Here is a 24,834-nt window from a genome sequence, read left to right as displayed (position 1 = left end):
CCGGAGCTTGAAACCAAAAATAAGTGGGGCTTAGAAATAGATCAAGAAAAAGGTTCAAAAGGGTAAAAGTGTCACTTACCCTTGAAGATTCTAACTTTTGTTGCTTCTTGGATGGATTTGCAGCTTCTTTAGCCTTCAAGAATCCTTCCTTGTTGCTGGAAATGAGATGGTGGTGGTAGAGCTTGGTGGTGTAGAAGGAATAATGGTTAGGGACTTAGGGTTTTTTCAAGAGTTGAGAAGGAAGAAGATGGAGTTGGCTATGGAGACTTGAAGAGTAATTTTTCTAACCCTTACAAAGAAGGCCACCAGCTGGTTATAAGGGTTCAAAATGGGGTGTAAAGGTGGGGGAGAAGGAGGGCAAAACTCCCCCACAAAATATCCCCCGGATACAGAAAATATCTGGGGGACATTGCCCCACAGCTGTAAAGTGCACAGTGCAAAGAACACGGCCGGCCCATTACTTTTGCTGGAGGTGGCCGGCCGGCCACACCCCCTAGCCGGCCGGCTAGGGGTCAAAAAGGTCAAGGCGATTTTCTGGCCGGCCAGCTATTGGAGAGGTACCCCTATGTGTGTACAACACAACCATGTGGTTAAAATTCCAAGAAAGTGGGTCCAAGGGGTTCAACATTGGCTCGGAAAGAGGGGTTCAAAAGGGTCAAGTTGAATTACTGGCCGGCCATGAACTTTTAGGGGCCTCCCAGATGTGTACATCACAGATATGTGGTTGAAAGTTCAAGAAAAAAGGTCCAAGGGGTTCAACATTAGCCCGGAAGAAAGGGGTCAAAAGGGTCAGGTGACCTTAATGGCCGGCCACCAACTTTTAGGGGCCTCTCAGGTGTGTACATCACAGATATGTGGTTGAAAGTTGACAACATTAGCTCCAAGGTATTCAACATTAGCCCGGAAGTGCGAAAAACGGGCGCCGGGAGGCTCCGGAAGAGAGATAACTGGTTGTTGCAACAATTGCTGGCCTCCCACCCTTCAGTGACCTTCCTTGTGATAAAACAGAGGTACCTGCCAAAAATGAACGAAAACCGTTGCAAAACGAACGTTCCGGGGCCAAAACACGCAGTTCGGGGTCCCAAAAATGGGCTGTTAAGCACCGAAAATGGTATTCGACCTCGAAGTGGGTTTCTCAACCCCCAGTGTCCCTCAAAAGGGATGAAATAAGATGTATGCCAAAAATCAGAGCAATAGGAGATGGTTAAGCGGTCCCGAACCGAGGCACACGGCCTGACGGCTCCGAAAACCGGAAACCGGACTCCGAAATGGGCAAAATGGCCGTAGCCTACGGACATTTGAGAGACGGTCTACGGGACCTCTCCCTCCCATCAGGAAAAGAAACAGAGAAAACCGAGTCTGGTTCGCAAACCGAGACAAGGCACAGAAAAGGGTTCGGAAGTCCGGAGGCAGGGCTCACGGCCGCGACTCTGAAACTTCTGAACAAGCACATTATGGAACATCACCAAGCGCTCAATCGGTGACGTCTGAGTCTTAAGGTCGGTCAAAAATGGGGTGTCTACAGTTGCCCCTCTTTGACAGAACTCGGAAGTCACAAGTGACGGGAGTGAATGTCAAAGCCCAGAGACGACCCAGTTTTGACAAGGCCGAAGACTTAGACAAACATACTGGATAAACAGAGATGCGTCCGCAGGCATGCCCGCAGGCAGGGGGCAAAATGCAAATGATATGCAAGAAGCCGAAGGTAACCCAATGATCATGCAAATGCAGCAAGCTGTAATGAAGCAAGTATTCGCAAATAGATGCAACAGTTTTAAGCAAGAATGCAAAGCAAAAACTACATTTCATGCAGTTAAGGATGCGGAGGATTATTCAATCCCCGCCACGTCTCACACGGAGGAGATACGATACCTGCGCGATTCGTCTAGTCGCACCAGTCTCAATTGAACCGTACATACAATATCGTGCCTGCAAAAGAGAGAAATTGCAACAAGCACAATATGCTAACAACATGGATTCAATGTGATTTCGAAAATTCGACACACGCAGTGCCGGTGAGTGAATGCATCGCAATGCGAAAGTGGAACGTGCGTGACAACGCATGCTCAAACACAGAGGTATACAAATATCAAGAAATGACAATGTGAGTATGCCCATGAGAATGCAAGATAATGTGCACGATAGTACAAAACGAGCATGAATCAGGGTGTTCATTTGCCATGAAACCACAAGTACGGAAAAGCGTGTTTCGGCGAAGGTAACTCAATTGCGGCCTCCGATCCGCTTCTTTGAAATGTTACCACTCATTCAAAAAGGATACACTTTGATTTCGATGAATGAAGATGAGACACATGTCAGAACTTGAAACCGAAGTCCCGACGGAGCAATTTCGCGACCGGAAGTGTACTTTTCTTGAACTTTTTCAGGTCCCGGGAACTCCGATCTTCCTCAAAATTTGCAGAGGGCTAGGTGAGCATGTGGGGATGATGGCCGGCCGTTTATCTTCCCAAGGGGAGGTGGCCAACCGGTTTCCACAAAAGCTAATGGCTGGCCGGCCATTTCTGCAAAAAGCAGATGGCTGGCCAGCTAGAAATAGAGGCCGGCCGGCCATGCCCTTTTCCCGGGGGCATTTTGGTCTTTTCCTCTCCTTTTTGCATGCCTTTTCAACCAAGGCTTGAGGCTTATAAAAGGCAGCCGAGCCTCACTTCATTTCTTGCCTCTTTCAACACTTTTCTCTCCAGATTTGAGTTTCACGCGCGTTTTCCAACGCCTCGCGCAAATTGTTTCCGTAAAAACACTTAGTTTTAAGCACTTTGGAGTGATTAAGTTTCGGCTTCGGAGCTTCTTTTTGCATTTTCACCACTTGAGGTAAATTTATCTTAATATTTGGAATATTTTCTCGGGAGTTGACTTTTGTTGACTTTTTCCAATTTTGGCCCAATTTGCTCATTTTTGCTCCCCTTTTGCAGATTCTTGAAAATGGCGGGTACTTCTTCCCATGGCGGAGGTTTTCCAGGTGCCGGAGATGATTTCGATCCCATGACTCTACCTCCGAGGACCCGACCTTTCATTCCCGGGAGGTACCGTCCGCCAGCTCACGTCCTCCTGCGTACCGTTTTCCGTCATTTTACCAGCTTTGACGAGCGAGCACCCGTGGATCTGCTTCTCAGAGAGCCGGAGCAGCATCTCTCTCACGAGGCCCGAGAGGTATTTACCTTATCTTCTGTATTTTACATTTCGCACCTTTGCCATGCTTGAACATGTAGTTTCAACACTTGAATTTCTGAACACTCGGCTCATTAATTAATTGCGAACACACAGCCCACATTAGAACACACGGCTCAAATTTCAAATTCTCTGAACACGTAGCCCAGGTAGATAGTGAACACGTAGCCCACAAATTAACTGAAAGTTGAACACGCAGCTCAAATTTCAAATTCTCTGAACACGCAGCCCAGGTAGATAGTGAACACGCGGCCCACAAATTAACTGAAAGTTGAACACGCAGCTCAAATTTCAAATTCTCTGAACACGCAGCCTAGGTAGATAGTGAACACGCAGCCCACAAATTAACTGAAAGTTGAACACGCAGCCCAAATCTCAAATTCTCTGAACACGCAGCCCAGGTAGATAGTGAACACGCAGCCCACAAATTAACTGAAAGTTGAACACGTAGCCCAAATCTCAAATTTTCTGAACACGCAGCCCAGGTAGATAGTGAACACGCAGCCCACAAATTAACTGAAAGTTGAACACGCAGCCCAAATCTCAAATTTTCTGAACACGCAGCCCAGGTAGATAGTGAACACGCAGCCCACAAATTAACTGAAAGTTGAACACGCAGCCCAAATCTCAAATTCTCTGAACACGCAGCCCAGGTAGATAGTGAACACGCAGCCCACAAATTAACTGAAAGTTGAACACGCAGCCCAAATCTCAAATTTTCTGAACACGCAGCCCAGGTAGATAGTGAACACGCAGCCCACAAATTAACTGAAAGTTGAACACGCAGCCCAAATCTCAAATTTTCTGAACACGCAGCCCAGGTAGATAGTGAACACGCAGCCCACAAATTAACTGAAAGTTGAACACGCAGCCCAAATCTCAAATTCTCTGAACACGCAGCCCAGGTAGATAGTGAACACGCAGCCCACAAATTAACTGAAAGTTGAACACGCAGCCCAAATCTCAAATTTTCTGAACACGCAGCCCAGGTAGATAGTGAACACGCAGCCCACAAATTAACTGAAAGTTGAACACGCAGCCCAAATCTCAAATTCTCTGAACACGCAGCCCAGGTAGATAGTGAACACGCAGCCCACAAATTAACTGAAAGTTGAACACGCAGCCCAAATCTCAAATTCTCTGAACACGCAGCCCAGGTAGATTTTGCAAGTAGCTTATTTCACTTCATCGGCACACAGCCCAAACTTCATTCCATTGGCACACAGCCCTTTTTCATTTCATTGGCACACAGCCCATTTCATTTCATTATTGACACATGTATTCATTCTGAATGCAGGGTAGTTCCCGCAGTGTGCGGGGGTATGGTTCCACTGCAGCGAGGGATTGGTACGCTGAGCTCCCGGAGGGCGTCAGAGACTTGGTAGATTTGGCGGGGTTCGGCCCCTTCTGTGTCGGGTTGTCACGTTGTCCTGCCAGGAGGACGCTGATGGCAGCCTTGGTAGAGAGATGGTGGGACACCACCAATTCCTTTCATTTCTCTGCTACCGGGGACATGACCATGACCCCTTTTGACTTCGCTGTATTGACCGGCCTTGACGTCGGAGGTTGGTCCATCCCCTACGACGAGGACATGGGCGAGTGGGAGGCCGCCTGGATGTATTTATTGGGGGCTCATCCACCTGTTGACAGGGTCTCTGGGAGAGTCCGATACACTTGGTTCTCTTCCCATTTTCGGCGGGCGGACATGGTGCCCGAGACTCCCGAGGAGACAGAGCAGTATGCTCGTGGCTTCCTGATGTTCCTCTTCGGGACTACCCTGTTTGCCGACAGAGGGAACACCATTGGGCTATACCTGCTGAGCGCTCTGGTTGACCTATCACAGGTCAGTAGATATGATTGGGGTGGCGCCGGCCTGGCTACCCTTTACTTTTATATGAGCGCGACCTCCCGCGGGCGGGGCGACTTACTTGGCGGCTACTGGAGAGCCTGGGAGGTACTTTTCTGTCCCCCTGATTTACATTTCTGCTTCTCATTACTTGTACATTGCACCCACAGCGCACTTTTACAGTCTGTATTTTGCTCTCAGCATTTCGTACTTACATTCTGCACTGTTTTTCTCAGCTATGGGTTTATGTATACTTCCCATCATTAGCCCCAGAGCTGGAGGTGGTAGGGATTCCCGTGACTCCATATTCATTGATATTCGAGGGCCCGCACCGGCCGAGGCCTCGAGAGACCCTCGTTCGCCTGCGACAGTACTTCGACACTGTGCGACACTCAGAGGTACTCCAGAACTTTCAGTTCTTTTCATTTTCATCTTTGATTTGCACTGTATATTCTTGATTTCTGATCGGTTTATGCATTTGTCATCCGCAGATTACATGGCAGCCTTGGGCGCCCCTGGGTGATGATCTCCGACTTCAGTATACCGGAGCATCAGGCATCTCCCAGTATAGGGTCCTGCTTGAAGGGCCGGTTGGCAGGGCATGGTTCCTGGGGGAGCGCTTTCTGCGCCAGGTATGGGGGTATCTTTCTCAGGATATTCCCGCAGCACCCCCAGCTAGTATGCGGACCGCTGACAGGCTCTCTTACTCAGAGGTAGTCGGCGCCATGCTGGGTACTGAAGCCTTACTATATACTGAGGAGGGGGACTACGCCACCTACCGTCACATATATTTGATGCCCCCATTGACGGAAGCTCGTATCCCGATGATGAGGCCTGCCGGTATGTCATCCTCGGGTCAGGCTCAGGCTCGAGCTACAGACATCCCTTCTTCTAGCAGGGCTGGTGCATCTAGAGGTGGGAGTAGACCGTTTCCTCCGACTCCGTCGATTCATCCTCATGTCGGATGGCCAGATATGCCGACTGAGTTGATGGCATGGCAGTATGGGGCTAGCTCTCCGACTCCGATCCCACTAGAGCCTCCGATGCCCAGTGATCGATACGCCATTGATCCGGACTCACCGCCGGTATGCTCCACTTTTCATTCATCATTCAGATGTTTAGACACTCTTCTGTTCACTGATGATTATGAACTCATTTTTGCAGCCATCGCGAGGATATATGGAGGAGGTGGTTGGGCTGGTGGCCACACTCGAGGGCATGGTCCTGCGTAGGGAGGCACAGTTGTCTGTCGCGGGCATCCAGGTACCCTTCAGTTTTCTGGCATTTATCATACTTCTGATGACATGCTGATTTCTATTGCATCGATAGACTATTTGTGTAGAGCACATCTGCCACACACCCCACTTGTACACTGTACTTACATGCACTCACTTCATGTAGCCTCTGCTTGTATCTGCATCTGATGTATATATTTGGACTGATGTATTTGAATTGAATTCTTTGTTTTCAGATGCCTTCCTGGTCCGGTCAGCTGCAGGCCAGGCCACCTGGGCCTCCTTGGGGAGCTGGGCCATCTGAGCCTTTTCAGGGGGCGGGGTCATCTCGGCCTTCCCGAGGAGCCGGGCCATCTAGGCCTTTTCGAGGAGCTCGAGGAGGGCCTGCCCGCAGACGCAGGGCTCACGTTGTGGAGGTGGAGCCTGATGAGGAGGAGGAGGAGGCTACCGACCGTCAGTTCGAGACATCTGTTGAGGAGGGAGGCTCCGGTTTTGGCTCGGGGAACAGAGGCGAGGCTAAGGAGGATCCTGAGGATGACGGCTCCGACTCAGATGATGGTGTGGAGGTCGTCCCGCAAAAGAGGTCGAGGCGTGCTTCTCGTTCCCGCTCCCGAGGACTTTGATGTTGTTATTTCCTGCTTTATTTTTCTTTTTGCTAGTAGTTTGTAGCACTTTGCACATTGTTAGGCAGTTTTATTTTTTGTAAAACTTGTACCTTTGTATGTTGTAAAGCATGATGAAATGAAATAGCTTTTGAAAAGGGGTTTGTATTTTTAGCATCGTATCACATCAATTTATTTTGCACAAAAATAAAATTGAATGGAAATGCGCATTGTGTAATCACCCAGTCAGGTAGTGAACCGACGCAACAAACTAAGCAACTCAACTTACTAAGATATAACAGAATCTTTAGCAAGTTTACAACTCGATAAGCAAAATGAAATAACGTAAATAAACAAGACTTTAACAAAAATTGCTTAAACAGAGAGCAATGACTCAAAAACACAAAACACGTCCGCTCGACAAACAACTCGATAAGCAAAACGACAACTCGATAAACAAAACTTAACAACAACAAATGTGTACTTCTGATGATCTGGGCATCGGAACGCATCCGAAACGGAGGGAGATGAAGGCCTTTGATTCTCCCGTTGCCTGGAAATGCTTGGAATTCTCCCTCGAAGGGTAAAACAGGGTCAAGGAGATACACTGCAGCATTGCCAGCCATCCTTGGGAGCTGGCCGGCCATTTTTGGTGGAGAGAGACAGCTGGCCGGCCATTTCTGAAAAAGTAAATGGCTGGCCAGCCAGAAAAAGTAGCTGGCCGGCCATTCAGTCCTGCAGCCACCAGATTTTTGACACGTGTCTCCGTGAATAGTGTTTTTCCTTCTATAAAAGCCTCAACTTCGGGAACCTTCATTTCATCTTAGTTTTAGGCAAAGATGGAGGCATTTCTCGCGGAAAATATCATATCTTGGATCTCTTCTCTAGATGGCTCGGAAAAGCTGAATTTCCGGGGTTTCGGCTTGAATGCACTATTCACGCTGAGCCGTACTCCGTTACATCTCCCTTTTCTACATGCCGCGGCAAGGTTCTGGAATCCAGTGACGCATGTTTTTAGATTTGGTGGTCAAGAGATATGCCCCACTTTCGAAGATTTTCAAGTTTTGATGGAGTCTGAGTGTTCTGAAGTGATCTTGCCCCAGTTCCGTTTTGGTCACGCCCAGGCTTTAGGGCGGATGTGTGGGCTCACAGCGCGTGACGCTCGATCTCTGATCTGTAGTGGAGAGCTGGACATCCTCGGCTTGATCCACCGTTTTTCCGACGCTGGTGACCGCAGCAACCATTATTGGCAGGGTTTCCGGCAACACGCCCTCTGTTTATGTTTGTTGTCTTACTTTCTGCTTTCCTCGGGCTTCAGCGGGGCTAGCATTCACCTGATTGAAGTCGCCCAAGGTTTGAGAGAAGGAAAGAGCTGTATTGCCATGACCTTGGCCGAGACATTGATGGGTTTAGATTCTGTCTATCGCCGGGAGGCGACTAGGTTTGCCGGGAGTCCACTGCTACTGCAGGTAATGTTTCCCACCCGACCTCACATATATATTTGCTCACATCACTCGTCCTTCAGGCTCGATTTTTCTCTCAAAACCCTTGTCTTACTTTTCACTCATCGTACATCTCTCTATTCTTTATTCTCTCATTTTCCATCCCTCCCCTAGGTATGGTTAATGGATAAGTTGCAGGTTGTGGACTCTTGCCCCGCTTATTCAGCTCGAGGCTACTTCTTTCGGCAGCGCCTAGTCAATGCTCTTGACGAAAGGTGGTGGTTCGATTGGATGTGCAATTTGTCCGCAGACGGCATTGCTTGGCGTTGTCCTTGGCTCAACCTCCCGGCAATGAGCTACAGTATGTCTCGGCTGATTGGGATCCAACTGATTGGTCTAACCCATTGTGTATTCTATTTTCCGTTCCGGTTTCTGCGTCAGTTTGGCCATGATCAGACCTGTCCACCGGAGGGGATTGAGTACCCAGCTGCTTTCCCGGTTCGGGGTGCACAGCTTGCCCGATATGCCACGGCATGGAGGACTAGAGAGCTCCTGGCCCCTGCCCCAACTTTCAGTTGCACTTTATCCGATGAGTGCGTGGATTGGCTCAATGAGGAGGCACAGGTTGGGCCTAGCTTGGCATCAGATGCTCCGTCCAGCCCCGGGAGGGGACACAGAGATACTTGATTCAACTATGCCTCGAATTTATTGCTTATTTAGCATTTTCAAGTTTTCATTATGAATGTACTAAAAAGCAACCTCGATTGTAATGCAAGAGCAGGAGAACTCTATTTTGAAATCAATGAAATTGAAAGTTATGGTACTGAAAATTTTCCACTTTTGGTCCAAAAATGGTCTTAGTCGTAAAAAGATTGATTTGAACAAAGTCAACTTTTATTAAAACTTTTCAAAACTATTTTCGATGTGGATCGGAACTGGACACGCCGAAAATCTGTCACTGTGATGCACAACCCCAGATCCCCGCAACTGGAAAGTTGCCCCTAGTCTGAAGAACAATGCGGCACTTCACAGCAACGGAAAGTTGCCCCTAGTCTGAGTAACTTTGCACCGTCGCGGCAACGGAAAGTTGCCCCTAATTTGAACAGCACTGTACCGGAGATCATGATAAATGCTGATGGATAAAGATGACTGAGATGGTCGAAATGGACAGAGTTGATCGGGGAAAAGTTTATGGCTGAACCTCAAGATGAAGTTGCCTACGTATCCCAAAGATGGGAATCAAGCCTTACGTAGTTCAGGCTAAGGTTCGCTCGAGTATTTTCACTCTCCTTTTGCGCTCTAACTTTTGCCAAGGCCGCCCTTTGCGGGTTTTCAACCTTGCGAGCTCAGTTTTTATATTTTCTAATTTTTTGTGCTCTGAATTTTGCCTAGGTCGCCCTTTCGGGTTTTCGGCCTAGCGAGCCTCTCAAGGATAGTATTTCTTCAACTTGTCCATATTGATCGGTTGTGAGAACTCCAAGCCATCTAGATCCATCAGAACCACAGCCCCACCTGACCAGATAGCTTTGATGATGTAAGGACCAGTCCAATTGGGTTTGAACTTGCCCCTTGGGTCGTGGATGGGAGCTCGGTTGTCTTTGAGCACCAAATCTCCTTCTTTCAGATTCCTGGACTTAACTTTCTTGTTGAAAGCCCGGGCAATTCTGCGTTGATAGCCTTGGATGTGGTACAGTGCTTTCAGTCTTCTTTCATCAAAGAGCATGAGTTCTTCGAATCTGCTTTGCTGCCAATCTGCTTCGGCTATTTGGCATTCAGCCAATACTCGCAACGATGGAACCTCAATCTCAATGGGTAGAACAGCCTCCATTCCATAGACCAATGAATATGGAGTTGCTCCAGTAGAAGTTCTGATTGAAGTCCTATAGCCCCACAGAGCAAACGGCAGCTTGTCTGGCCAATCTCGATAGGTTTCCACCATCTTCTGTAGTATATGCTTGATATTCTTGTTGGCGGCTTCAACCGCTCCGTTGGTCTGCGGCCTGTATGTAGATGACTTATGAAAAGCCACATTGTATTTCTCCAACAAGTCTATCACCTCTTTCTTGAAGTGGGAACCATTATCTGAAATTATTTCGTTTGGCACCCCGTAGCGACAGATGATATTGTTCCTGATGAACTTTGCGACATGCGACGCCTTCAACACCGCGTATGATTGGGCCTCAACCCACTTTGTGAAATAATCTATCGCTACTAGGATAAACTCATGCCCGTTGGACCCCTTCGGGGTAACAGCTCCAATCACATCAATTCCCCAGACCGAAAAAGGCCATGGTGAAGTCATGTTGTACAGCTTTGACGGCGGGATGTTCATGCGGTTTGCATGAATTTGACACTTGTGGCATCGCCGAACAAAGCTAATACAATCCTCCTCCATGGTTGACCAGTAGTAGCCCTGTCTGAGGATTTTTCTGGCCAGCATTACTCCATTCATGTGTGCACCGCACTCTCCCCCATGGATGGCTTCCATCAGGCGTTTTGACTCTTCAGCTTCGACACAGAGCTTATGCATTCCCAGATGACCCCTTTTGTACAAATTTCCCCCGCAGATAACGAACTGAGCAGCCATTCTCCTGACAGCCCTCTTATCTTTGGCATTTGCCCCTAGTGGATATGTCTCCCTTTCCAAGAAGTTCCAGATGTCGTAATACCAGGGGTTGCCGTCTTGAACCTCATCTATGGCGGAAATTGACTCGTATGTTGGCACGAACTTCTGATCAATAATGACTGGACGCATCCGGACTCCGGACGGAATGTCTATCATAGAAGATAGAGTTGCTAGTGAATCTGCAAACCTGTTGTTCTCTCTTACGAGGTGGGTGAAATTTAGCTTCTCAAACCGAGGAATTAGCAGATCCAAGGTTTGGTGGTAGATTATCATCCTTTCCTCCTTGACTTTCCAATCTCCTTTTGCTTGAGACACAACAAGGTTCGAGTCTCCAATGACGTCCAGCCGTTTTGCCCCTAATTCCAGGGCTGCTTCCAGGCCAGCAATACATGCCTCATACTCTGCTTCGTTGTTAGAAACCTTGAACTGGAGCTTGAATGCTAAAGGGATACGGGAATCGTCAGGCGCTATCAGCAACACCCCTATCCCATACCCATACTGGTTTGACGCTCCATCAAAGTACATCGTCCAAGTTTCATCTTCGACGTGCAGAATAGCTTCATCTGGGAATAGATACTCAATCGCTTCATCCCCCTCAACCGGGTGGTCGGCAAGGAACTCCGCTACCGCTCTGCCTTTTACTGACTTGCGCGTTACATACTTCAAATCAAATTCGGAGAGCAACAGCAGCCATCGAGCTAGCCTACCCGTAAGTGCTGGTTTCTCGAAGAGATATTTGATGGGATCCAAACGCGAAACCAACATTACTGAGTGGGCTAACAGGTAGTGCCGCAGCTTCCTGGTTGCCCATACCAAGGCCAAACAAGCCTTCTCCAGCGGTGTATAGCGGGTTTCGTAATCCAGCATCTTTTTGCTCAGATAGTATATGGCCCTTTCCGCTTTGTCTTCTGATTCTTGCGCAAGCATGCAGCCCATGGTAGTCTCAGTTACCGAAAGGCACAGTATCAACGGTCTCCCCGGCTCTGGCGGTGACAACACGGGTGGGTTCTGTAGATATTCTTTGATCTGCTCAAAAGCTGCTTAACATCGGCCGTCCCATTGGAATTTCTTTCCTTTCTTCAGGAGACCAAAAAGTGGTTCACAAGTCAAGGTTAATTTAGAAATAAACCGTCTTATGAATTGCACTTTACCTAGAAAGCCTCGCACCTCCTTTTCAGTCCTTGGTGGTGGCATTTCTAAGATAGCCTTGATTTTGGAAGGGTCGACCTCGATGCCCCTTTGTGTGATCAGAAACCCTAGCATCTTCCCTGCTGTAACACCAAACGTGCATTTCTGGGGATTCAGTCGCAGCCGAAACTCTTTGATCCTTTGAAAGAATTTTTGTAAGGCGGTGTAGTGGCCCTCTCTATCTTTGGACTTGACAATCATGTCTTCCACATACACCTCGACCTCTTTATGGATCATATCATGCAATATTGTAGTCGCTGCCCGTTGATACGTAGCTCCAGCATTTTTCAACCCGAATGGCATCACTCGATAACAATATGTACCCCACGGGGTAGTAAACGCAGTCTTCTCCCGGTCTTCGGGTGCCATCACTATCTGATTATAGCCTGAGAAACCATCCATAAACGAAAGCAAGGCGTGTCCTGCCGTGAAATCCACCAATTCATCGATGCGCGGCAAAGGGAAGTCGTCTTTTGGACTGGCCCTGTTCAAATCTCTGAAGTCTACACAGACCCGAATTCTGCCGTCCTTCTTCGGCACTGGAACTATGTTGGCCAACCAAGTTGGATATTCAGATACCAGCAGGAACCCTGCGTCAATTTGCTTGGTGACCTCTTCCTTAATTTTGAGGGCCCAGTCCGGGCGAATCCTTCTGAGTTTCTGTTTGACAGGGCGGGCCTCTGGATCAAGAGGGATCCGGTGCTGTACAATCTCAGGATCGATTCCAGGCATGTCTTCATAGGACCACGCGAAAACATCTTTGAAATCTTTTAATAAAGCGACTAAGCGCTCGTGCTCCTCTGAAGACAACGTGGACCCGATCTGGACCAGCCGCGGGTCCTTCTCAGTACCAACATTCACAGTAGTGATTTCATCCATTAAAGGTTTAACAAATCTTTCCTGCTCTTGATCGATTAATCGTTGCAAAACTGGGGGAATTTCTTCCTCGATGTTTTCATCAAAATTTTGAAAATCCTGATTTAAGCAATAAACCAAAGGCACAGAAAAATACTCGGAAACCACATCCACATCATTCTCATTAAATACTTCCAAGTCGTCAGATTCCTCTGTTACAACAGACTCAAAAGAAAACGAAAATGACGACCTAGACAGGACTGTGGCATCCGGGTTATCACCCCCAGGAATACCGGACTCAGACTTAGTCGAGCTGGAATCTGATTCCGACGCACAAGATTCGGAAGAATCAGATTCCGGCTCACTACCTAACCCGGAACTGCTAGATAAAAAGCCTTCTTCATATTGCCAGATGAGAGAAGGTGCGATAGATGCATCCAAAATCGGCGCTGGAAAGCCCGCAGCTATTTCATCTCCAATCACAGAAACCAAAGAGTTATCCCCCAAGCACTTTTGGCCGATCGGAGGATCTGATAGTAGACTCGCCAGTGCTACCCCCATTTCAAGCTCTGTGCCCTCAGGATCCACTGCTTCACATTGTTCAACCTCAGTTGGTGGGTCTGTCTGCGCTTCGGCAACGTCATCTCCAGATAGTTGTATGTCGAAGAATATTTCAAAACCAGGCACGCGCTCCCCCTCCGCGTTTAGCCATGGCTCCGGGAAGCCGCAGAATGGAAAATCTTCCCCCTCCCGGACGAAACGTCCGTTTAGGGTACCCCAGATGGGCCTATGCATTAAATCAAATGGCTTCCCGGCCTTCTTTGCCCTGGCCCTTCCGGCCATTTCTTTTCCTTTCCTCACCCAGTCTTCTTTAGTGGGTAGATAACCCAGTCCAAAGGCGTGAGGGTTGTGTGGCACTTCGGCCAACACTGAGACGCCTTTCCGGCCACTTCTCCCTAATCCCATCCCAGGGGTATGCTTTAGCTTGTTCATGAGGTATATGGATTGTGCACTAACATACATGCCCTCATTCGCAGCCATGACATTCTGCACCACTTGAGCCTCGGCCAAAGTGAACCCCGACAAAAACACATCCTCCGTGCCGTGCTCAATCTCCAAGACAGGTGTAGACACCTCCGGCGGCGGATGGATTGATGAATTCCCAAAAACGATCGCTACCCCTTTCCCGTGAGGGTACTTTAGCATTTGATGTAGAGTGGAAGAGACTGCTTTGACCTGGTGCAACCACGGTCGCCCCAAAAGTAGGTTAAAGGTTGCAGGAACATCCAAGATATGAAATTCGATACCGTGTTGTCCTGGACCAACCTTGGTTTGAATTTTAACAGTCCCCATCACTTCTCTGCTGGTATTGTCATATGCTCTGATCACTTGGGTGGTTGGGATGAAGTCCACGGGTTTCAACCCGATTGCATATGCCGTTCTGGTCGGGCAGACATTGATCGCAGACCCGGTATCAACAAGTACCACCGGTATCCACTTATCTCTACATTCCACAGAGATATAGAGAGGTTTGTTATGACTCGTGCCCTCAGGCGGTAGCTCCTTGTCCGAAAAGGTTAATGCCGGGGAACCTCCCCCCGGAAAAACCAGCCCAACCAGCTGTTCAGGCGTGGTGTCTATGGAGAGTTTGGACTTGTCCATGGCAGATAGGACAGCTTCTCTGTGTACTCGTGATGCCATTAGCAGTCCCCAGATGGAGATGTCTGCTTGTATTTTCTTTAACTGTTTCAGCACAGCTTCATCTTCAGTCTGCTTCTCCTTCTGTCTTTCTGCTTCTCTATCTTTCCCGGATGCTTCGGGTTGGTCCAGATGTGGGGGCTTGAAGTACCGCCCACTTCTTGTCATATGGTCAACCTCATCGAGGTACCAAGTATCATCCGGCTGGCCATTTCCCCAGTCTTCATCAGTGTGGGCAAGACACAAGTCGTCATCTTCCCACCACATTCCGCTGGCAGCCAACAGACACCTGTCTGGCTCCGGTCCACTCGCACTCTCAGTGCTCTCTGTCCATATGCTCGCAGCATTGTTTGTCTTCGTGCACACAGCACTTTCAGTCCCCTCAGGGCCTTTTGCTTTTCTAATTCTCTCAGCCTCCTCAAATTTTCCTTGTTCCAACTGCGTCAGTACAGTCGTTTGCTCAACAGTTCCTACATCCGTAATGCCCATGTCCTGAGCGGAATTCTCTACACCGGCGCTCTCCGGCGATACAACTTGATTTCCGGCCGTTCCGGCCACAACTGATATTTCTGCCCCTGCCGGGCTCTGTTCTGATTGGGCTTCCCCCACTGCATCCGGTTGATCTTCGAGCCATCCCGTGGCCTCCTCTGATTCCTCATAATCATACCAATTAATTGACGCCTCCTCCAGTTCCTGGTCATCAAGAAGTTGCAGGTTGGCAAAGTCCTCCCCTGCAGCTGTCAGCTCATCTGCCCATAGCCCAGATCTATCCCCCCGGATCATGCATAGCTCTCCTGTCTCTGGCAATTCTACACTTAGCCCAATTCGGCTCGTCGATAGGATGTGCTTGCTTGGATCATAGGCTCCCCCGACAAAATTCTGTCCAGTTTCAGATTCAACAATCTCAGTCTCTCCCAAAATCTGCCCTGCCCTGTCTTCGACGGTTACCACCACCGGTTCTGTTTGGGTTTTGGAGATGTCTACCATGCACAAGAAATCAGTGCAATCGGGGAGGAGCACCTCCGGCTTGGGTAGGTGGGTGGGCGTAATAAAGATGCTAGGATCGTAAGATGCGACCCCAGTCTGGATAAAGTTAATTCTTTTGGGAGGAGGAGCTTGGTTATGTGATGGGAGAGGGTTGGTTGTGACATTGGGTTGATCAGGAGGTGCGATCACTTGTTTGTCAATAAGATCTTGGATCTCATGACGCAATCTGTAACAGCGGTCGGTGTCATGACCGTGTTGTTGGTGGTATGCACAGTATTTTGATGGGTCGTAAGAGGGGGGGAGTGGATTCGGTAATGGCTTTGGTTCTAGGGGTTTCAAATGATTCTTTCTGATCAGTATTCCTAGAACTTTGGTCAGAGGCATATATAGTGGGGTAAAGGTTCTTTGGCCTCGTGGTTGGAATCGGTTGTTGGCTTGTGTGTTGCTTCCGGACGCGCCGGAAAAGGGTGTGGCAGTCATAGGTCTTGGAGGGGGAGGGGGAGTGGTGGTGACCATACCAACTTCCGAGGCTCTCGTATTTGCAGCGCCGCTCGGGCCTGCATTGTTATTGCGATTGAAGGTCCTCCTCGGTTGTTCTCTGTCCTGGTCAAACAGACCTTGCCTCATAGCATCTTCTATTTGCACCCCCATATCATGTAAATCTGCGAAAGTAGGAAAGGGGACCACAATCATTCTCTGCATTAATTTCGGGTGGAGATTGCGCACAATCATCCGAATTTGATCTTTGTCAGTAGGCCTTAAAGTCATCGTTGACGCCTTTGCCCTCCATCGGATCACAAAGTCCGAGAAAGATTCCTTGGGCTCTTGTCTCGTCGTTTCAAGATCACGGGTTGTGATCTCGATCTGAGTGTTGTATGAATATTGTGTGACAAAGGCCTCAGCCATCTCATCCCAATTCTTCTTCACTTCATCTGGCAATCTTGCGTACCAATGGGAGGCCACACCCGACAGGGTTCGGCCGAATAGTGAGAGCTTCTGTGGTCGCGTAAGGCCCATTGGCCGCAAGACGTCCGCAAACAGTCGGATATGGACCATGGGGTCGCCGGTCCCGTCGAAACGGTCTATTTGTGGCATTTTGAACCTATCGGGGAGTGTCACGGCCTCCTCGGTATACCCATCTCCGATATCCGGCATAGCCTTGGCCCCTTGGGATTTTTTGAAGAGCTTCTCCAGTTTGCTCAATTTCAGAGCCGTATGATCAACCTCGACCTCGGATGGAGAGTCCGGGTGATTGGATGTATGGACCTTGGACAGTTGTGGTGGAAGCGGGGGCGGAGCCGGCCCCGTTGGAAGACTCGTGTCCTCTTGTAAAATTTGGACAGTTGGTACAGTATTCTGGGTATTCGGAGGAATATTCTGAACAACAGGTGCCTGCTCAGGTATTGGGGCTCCTGCCGGGGGAGGGATTGTTTGTGAAGGAGACGCTGTATTCTGTTGTTGCAGTCTGGCAATCAACTCAGCCTGCTGGGCCATGACTGCGGCCTGCTGTTTGGAGAATTCCGCTTGACGGGCGGCATCATCGTGCATTTGCTTCATACTCTCCTGCATCTGGCGCATCAAAGCCTCCATCCCTGATGTATTCGGTTGATCCATCTGTCTAACCGGTATGTCTATTTCTACAGCAGTAATTGAGACCTCAGTCCTGTAGTCCTCTGATAAAGTAACCCACTGTTCTGACAACCTCTGTTCTGACGTACTGCGCCTTTTCGGCTTCCTTCTGGTAACAGGGGGTAGAGAACGGAACACTGGCTGTCCGTCGATTAGATCCTCAGATCGGTGGAATCGACGACCTCGTGTCCAAGGTGCTTGGGGAATGCCTGTTGGGTTGGAAGCAATCGTGCTAAAACTGACCTAGCAAAAGATAAATAAAGCGAAAATGAAATAAATAAGCAGATAAACGGACAGCGTAACAGCTTAAAATAAAATGCAAGACACACAGTCGGGCATAATCAACACACAGTCAATAAGCTGAAATACACACTGGCCTCGAACACTGATTATTATCCCTGTATCATTGTTCCCTGAAACAGAATCTGATATCCGCAGATAACTAATCCTCAAATACTGGCTGATGCCCGCAGGCTTGATACCCGTAATACCAAACTGATGCCCGCAGGCCTGATGTCGACAATACTGAACTGATGCCCGCAGGCCTGATACTGTCAATACTGAACCGTAGCCCGCAGGCTTGATACTCAAACTCATATACTGATACATGCATTCCTGTAGAGACGCACTCTAAAGCACATAACAGATAAGTGAGAGCCAAAACACCCCTATGTTGGGGTAAGGTTTCCCTGTCCTATTGTGTCAGGAGCTAGGGTTTCACTACGCACGCAGCGGTTTCAAACAACCTATAAACGGGTAAGCAACCTGTCCTAATTTGGAATGGTCACTATGGATCCGAATATGCACTACTTCGAATGGTCAAAGAGGGTGCCCCGGTAAAACCGGGGTTTGTGTTCCCATACTGGCAGAGCCCACAACCGGTCAGCCTTATGGTCATGCCTTGACAAGACAAGCCTCCGGCAAACCGTTCAGGAATAGCAGACGGCAAACACGGTGTCCTAGGCGCACCAATGCAAATGCAATGCAAAGAAACACACAAGTGTAGTCAAAAACAGATATCATGAGTTCGAGTCAAGTTCTCTAAATCCCCAGCAGAGTCGCCAGAAACTGTAACAAGCCCGCGGGGGACCTCGCTACAGCTCGGACTCGACTCTTCGTCACGGTTCTAAGTCTGAACCAAAGAGTCCAAATCCGGCAAATTGTTTTGAGAAAAACAGATTTTTGAAAGAAGTGCCAAACATGGACTGCTTTGCCAGATACAGAGTCGCCACCTAAATATTTTATTTTGGGAAATTTAGGAAACCCTGACTCGGTGCCAAAAGGCCACGTGTCCGTCATCACCAAAGTTGCCTCGGCTCGGGAACTTGGGTACGATTGGGGAAGGTCACTTCGTGAGCACCCCCGCTCGCCCGGTCATAGACCGGCCTCTACTAACCATGATATCAATTTTTGAAAACATTGTGAGTTCTTATTCCGGTTATTAGCCTAGGTTACTATGTGATGCACACAGTACATAAGTATAGACCGGGTCGCTTGGATTGGAACAAAACACTTCTTGTTTGTTTTTGAAAGAGGTTTTGCTACCCGCAGGTAGGCTTGAAACATTTGATGATTCACTCCAATTCAGATAACCCAACCTTCACCCACAGGCATTCAGGCAGTTATATCAGATAAGCACATTGCCTCATGGTAAGCATGCTATTCATGGCAGTCACTCACACGCATGCAAGAATGCTAAAGCATAAAGCTTACCGAGTACTCCAAGCCAAAATAGGAACTCATTAGAAATTATGCATGATCCTAACTATACAGAAATGCCTAATGCAACACATGCAAAATGCAATTTATAGCAGGCTCGGCTATTCTAAGATGGCATATGAAATGTTACAACTATCATGTATTCAACTTTGAAATTGAAAGTACGATGCAGTTAGTGTGATGCGCCGAGCCCGGTGCATGCAATACAGATGAATGAATGCAAACATGCTGTCATACTGTATGCTAATTTAAACATGCCCTAATCTAACCATCATAAGCGGATAAATAAAAGGGAGAAAGACGTGGGGTTGGAAGACATACATCACACTCACGCACACTTATTACAGTTGTGCCCTCACTCGGAGGGTCCGAATAAATATACAGTCCAAATATTACAGTCCCCAAATAAAAGAATATTACAGTCCAAAAATATTACAAAGTTCTAATTAATTAATGAATTAATTAAGAAAGCAAATAAAACTGGCGTGCAAGCCAGGGACTGTCTTGCTTCTGATGGATGATGCATGTCCGGATTGTCTTGCGCGGAAATCCACCGGAATGCCCCAATTAGCCTCTGTTTACACCTGTTCTTGAAATGCGTGCCAAGCCCCAAAAGGTTGCTGATTCTTCGTTTTGCTGCAACAGAGAGCAGGAAAGGGGCATGGCAATGTATTTTCACAGATATATGCATGTCTCGATCCTCGTGCCACCAATCACGCATACCGAGGCATGATGGCCGAGGAGTCGAAATGCACAACTCAATATAGGATGAATGCACATGAAACTACAGCTAAAACCTAACTCCATCATGGATAATCCGGAGTGTCGGTGACTGGGGAATTGAGACACATTCCGTCACTCGGAGTACGAAATGTATCTCGTTTCCCGTGCCCGGACTAACTCCTATTCCGGACACGATGCAATATGCATGATATGCATGAAATGCAACTAAGATGCAATCCTAACATACTCAATGCTATGAAAATGAGATGCCTCGAAATGCGTGCACACGGGCACGCAAACCGAGAAAATGGCAGAATGCTATGAAAATGAAATGTCTCGGAGTGCGTGAACACGGGCATGCAAACCGAGAAAATGATATGTGTCTCGAAATACGTGCACACGGGCACGCAAACCGAGGCGATGATATGTGTCTCGAAATGCGTGCACGCGGGCACGCAAACCGAGGCGATGATATGTGTCTCGAAATGCGTGCACGCGGGCACGCAAACCGAGGCGATGATAAAATGATGCGAATGACATGGAAAATGCAACATGGACTTATACTAACATGAGAGGGCCTCAGCTACACTCACATAAGATGTCGATGGCAGAAAATGAAGTGCCTCGAAATGCGTGCACACGGGCACGCAAACCAAGGCGATGGCGGAATGATGCGAATGACATGGAAAATGCAACATGGACTTATACTAACATGAGAGGGCCTCAGCCACACTCACATAAGATGCCGATGGCAGAAAATGAAGTGCCTCGAAATGCGTGCACACGGGCACGCAAACCAAGGCGATGGCGGAATGATGCGAATGACATGGAAAATGCAACATGGACTTATACTAACATGAGAGGGCCTCAGTCACACTCACATAAGATGCCGATGGCAGAAAATGAAGTGCCTCGAAATGCGTGCACACGGGCACGCAAACCGAGGCGATGCTAAAATGTGATGAAATGTGGCAAAAATGATATGCAAGCATACTAATGGAATTTCAGCACTAAAATATGGGGGAAAACAGTCCCGAAATGAAACGAAATGACATGAAATGCAAGGAAACGTCCCGAAATGCAACATTAGGCACCCGAAATGGCCTATAGCTATGCCAAACATGCACAATATGGACATGTAATGCAAATACAGAAGCTAGAAAGTCCCAAAAGATGCACTTTCACAGTTATAAACATGGCCAAACAGCAAGTATAGGTAGGGGAAAAATAGCATGCAAGAATAGAGGCCAAAAGAGGGGTAATGAAGCAAGTGGTATAAGAAAAACTCAAAATGAAAAAATTCCTTCTACAACACTGAAGATGGACCAAAAATATGAACATTTACAGTATATGGAAGACCTCAAATAAGTATACAAACATGCTAAAAATGTGATGCAAAACAAGGCTCAAAAGGTGCTATAACATGAAGTGTATAAAATAATCACCAAACAGAAAAAAAGTGTGAATGAAACATGAAGTATAGGCCAAAATAAGACCACTTTCTGTTCGGACCAAGGTCCAAAAACAGAAGCAAAGAGGGCTACCAATTTATGCAAAAATGGGGCCAAATAAGGGATATAACTACAAGTGACACATGGAGACACCAAACAATATTGAACCCTTCTCCAATGTTGAAGAGGGGCTCAAAATAAGCCTCATATCAGTTTATAACATGCTCAAAAACAGATTGCTCATGGGCCAAAAATAGCATGCAAAATCATGACACATAAGAGGATCAATGAAGCAAGTGTATTATGGAGGACTCAAACAGGGTTGAGCCCTTCATGAAAAGTGAAGATGAGCTCAAAAGAGGGCCCTTTTCAATTAGGGCCGGAGCTTGAAACCAAAAATAAGTGGGGCTTAGAAATAGATCAAGAAAAAGGTTCAAAAGGGTAAAAGTGTCACTTACCCTTGAAGATTCTAACTTTTGTTGCTTCTTGGATGGATTTGCAGCTTCTTTAGCCTTCAAGAATCCTTCCTTGTTGCTGGAAATGAGATGGTGGTGGTAGAGCTTGGTGGTGTAGAAGGAATAATGGTTAGGGACTTAGGGTTTTTTCAAGAGTTGAGAAGGAAGAAGATGGAGTTGGCTATGGAGACTTGAAGAGTAATTTTTCTAACCCTTACAAAGAAGGCCACCAGCTGGTTATAAGGGTTCAAAATGGGGTGTAAAGGTGGGGGAGAAGGAGGGCAAAACTCCCCCACAAAATATCCCCCGGATACAGAAAATATCTGGGGGACATTGCCCCACAGCTGTAAAGTGCACAGTGCAAAGAACACGGCCGGCCCATTACTTTTGCTGGAGGTGGCCGGCCGGCCACACCCCCTAGCCGGCCGGCTAGGGGTCAAAAAGGTCAAGGCAATTTTCTGGCCGGCCAGCTATTGGAGAGGTACCCCTATGTGTGTACAACACAACCATGTGGTTAAAATTCCAAGAAAGTGGGTCCAAGGGGTTCAACATTGGCTCGGAAAGAGGGGTTCAAAAGGGTCAAGTTGAATTACTGGCCGGCCATGAACTTTTAGGGGCCTCCCAGATGTGTACATCACAGATATGTGGTTGAAAGTTCAAGAAAAAAGGTCCAAGGGGTTCAACATTAGCCCGGAAGAAAGGGGTCAAAAGGGTCAGGTGACCTTAATGGCCGGCCACCAACTTTTAGGGGCCTCTCAGGTGTGTACATCACAGATATGTGGTTGAAAGTTGACAACATTAGCTCCAAGGTATTCAACATTAGCCCGGAAGTGCGAAAAACGGGCGCCGGGAGGCTCCGGAAGAGAGATAACTGGTTGTTGCAACAATTGCTGGCCTCCCACCCTTCAGTGACCTTCCTTGTGATAAAACAGAGGTACCTGCCAAAAATGAACGAAAACCGTTGCAAAACGAACGTTCCGGGGCCAAAACACGCAGTTCGGGGTCCCGAAAATGGGCTGTTAAGCACCGAAAATGGTATTCGACCTCGAAGTTGGTTTCTCAACCCCCAGTGTCCCTCAAAAGGGATGAAATAAGATGTATGCCAAAAATCAGAGCAATAGGAGATGGTTAAGCGGTCCCGAACCGAGGCACACGGCCTGACGGCTCCGAAAACCGGAAACCGGACTCCGAAATGGGCAAAATGGCCGTAGCCTACGGACATTTGAGAGACGGTCTACGGGACCTCTCCCTCCCATCAGGAAAAGAAATAGAGAAAACCGAGTCTGGTTCGCAAACCGAGACAAGGCACAGAAAAGGGTTCGGAAGTCCGGAGGCAGGGCTCACGGCCGCGACTCTGAAACTTCTGAACAAGCACATTATGGAACATCACCAAGCGCTCAATCGGTGACGTCTGAGTCTTAAGGTCGGTCAAAAATGGGGTGTCTACAATGGTGCCGATGGAAAAGTACATCGCAATGCAAGAGAAACATGCGTGAGTGTGGATGTATAACAATGCCAATGAAATGTGCCAATCAATGCAATTGGTGTGCATAATAATGCAAGTGACGTGCATAACAATGCAGTATAAGTGCGACTTCAAAAGCATGTTTGAAACAAAACATTGAGCGAAGAAAAGCAAGCCTCGACGAGGGCAACTCAAACGCGACCTCCGGTTTACCTCTCGGAGGGGTCGCAACGTACTCAAAAGGATACACGTGGCTCTTGGCGAGTAACGATGAGACACACATCGAGATTGGATTTGAAGTTCCCGTGGAGGCATTTCGCGCCGAAAAGTGCACTTTCCTTGTACTTTTCCGAGAGCCGGGGACTCCAATCATCACCAAAATTTGCAGGGAGAACAAAGGGACATTGGAGACCATGGAGGAAAGCCACCGACCACCCAGGGAGGCCACCGACCACCCAGGTTGGCCACTGACCAGGGGTTGTTCAAGGGGTGGTCGGCCAGCCACAAAATCTGGTCGGCCGTCCACTTTGCCAAATCCGGGACAGTTTTGTCTTTTCATGCTTGGTTCTTTAAATCCACTTGTCCAACTCACTGTTGCTCACAACCTCAAGTCTGAAATTAGCTCTTCTTCCTTCCTAGACCATTTTCTCCCTCAGATCTGCGCTTTCTACGCGTTTTCCAACGCCCCACGCAAAGTTGTTTCGCGAGAACTTTCAGATCTCTTCACTTTGAACCGATTAAATTTTGATTTCGGAGCTTCTTTCTCCATTTTCACCACTTGGGGTAAGTTTGCCTCGAAATTTGGAACATTTTCTCTGGAGTTGACTTTTGTTGACTTTTTATTTCCCGAGGGTTGACTTTTTTTCAATTTTGGCTCTTTTTGCTCATTTTTGCAAATTTGTTCAAATAACGAGTCATTTTCCTCATGGCGGAGGTCTTCTAGGTGCCGAGGGTGAGTCGGACATCATGTCCTTGCCCCCGAGAGTTCGGCCGTTTGATCCTGAGAGGTATCGTCCCCAGGAGCACATCCTACCTCCGACCACTTTTTATCATTTTACCGACTTTGATCGACGAGCACCCGCAGATCTGTTGCTACGAGAGCCGGAGTCTCACCTCTCTCACCAGGCACGAGAGGTACGTATTTCATTTTTACATTCTCTGCAATGTATTCTGCATTTCCTGCACATTTCATGCTTTCGCTATGTATTTCATTTGCTTGTTTTAAACACATGCGCACACTCCGTCCGGTCTATTCAGCACACGGCTCATATATGACCATACTTTGTTCATTTTAGCACACAGCTCACAGCACAGTATTCTGTCTAGTTGGTACACAGCTCACAACACTGCATACACTGTATTTTGAATATACAGCTCGAACTTTTGATTGCGAACACACAGCCCACAGTTTTTGAAATCTGAATATGCAGCTCGAACTCTTGATCATGAACACACAGCCCACAGTTTTCGAAAGTTGAACGCGCAGCCCATTTTTGATTGTGAACACGCAGCATACACTTGTTAAAAGTTGAACACACAGCCCAAACTTTTGAATTTCTGAACACGCAGCCCATTTTCTGATTGTGAACACTCAGCACACACTTGTTGAGAGTTAAACACGTAACCTAAACTTTTGAATTTCTGAACACGCAGCCCATTTTCTGATTGTGAACACGCAGCACACACTTGTTGAGAGTTGAACACGCAGCCCATTTTCTGATTGTGAA

Source organism: Camellia sinensis, chromosome 12 (genome assembly GCF_055761805.1).
Source record: "Camellia sinensis isolate YWXY chromosome 12, ASM5576180v1, whole genome shotgun sequence".
Classification (NCBI taxonomy): Eukaryota; Viridiplantae; Streptophyta; class Magnoliopsida; order Ericales; family Theaceae; genus Camellia; species Camellia sinensis.
Note: the sequence above shows the minus strand (reverse complement) of the source record.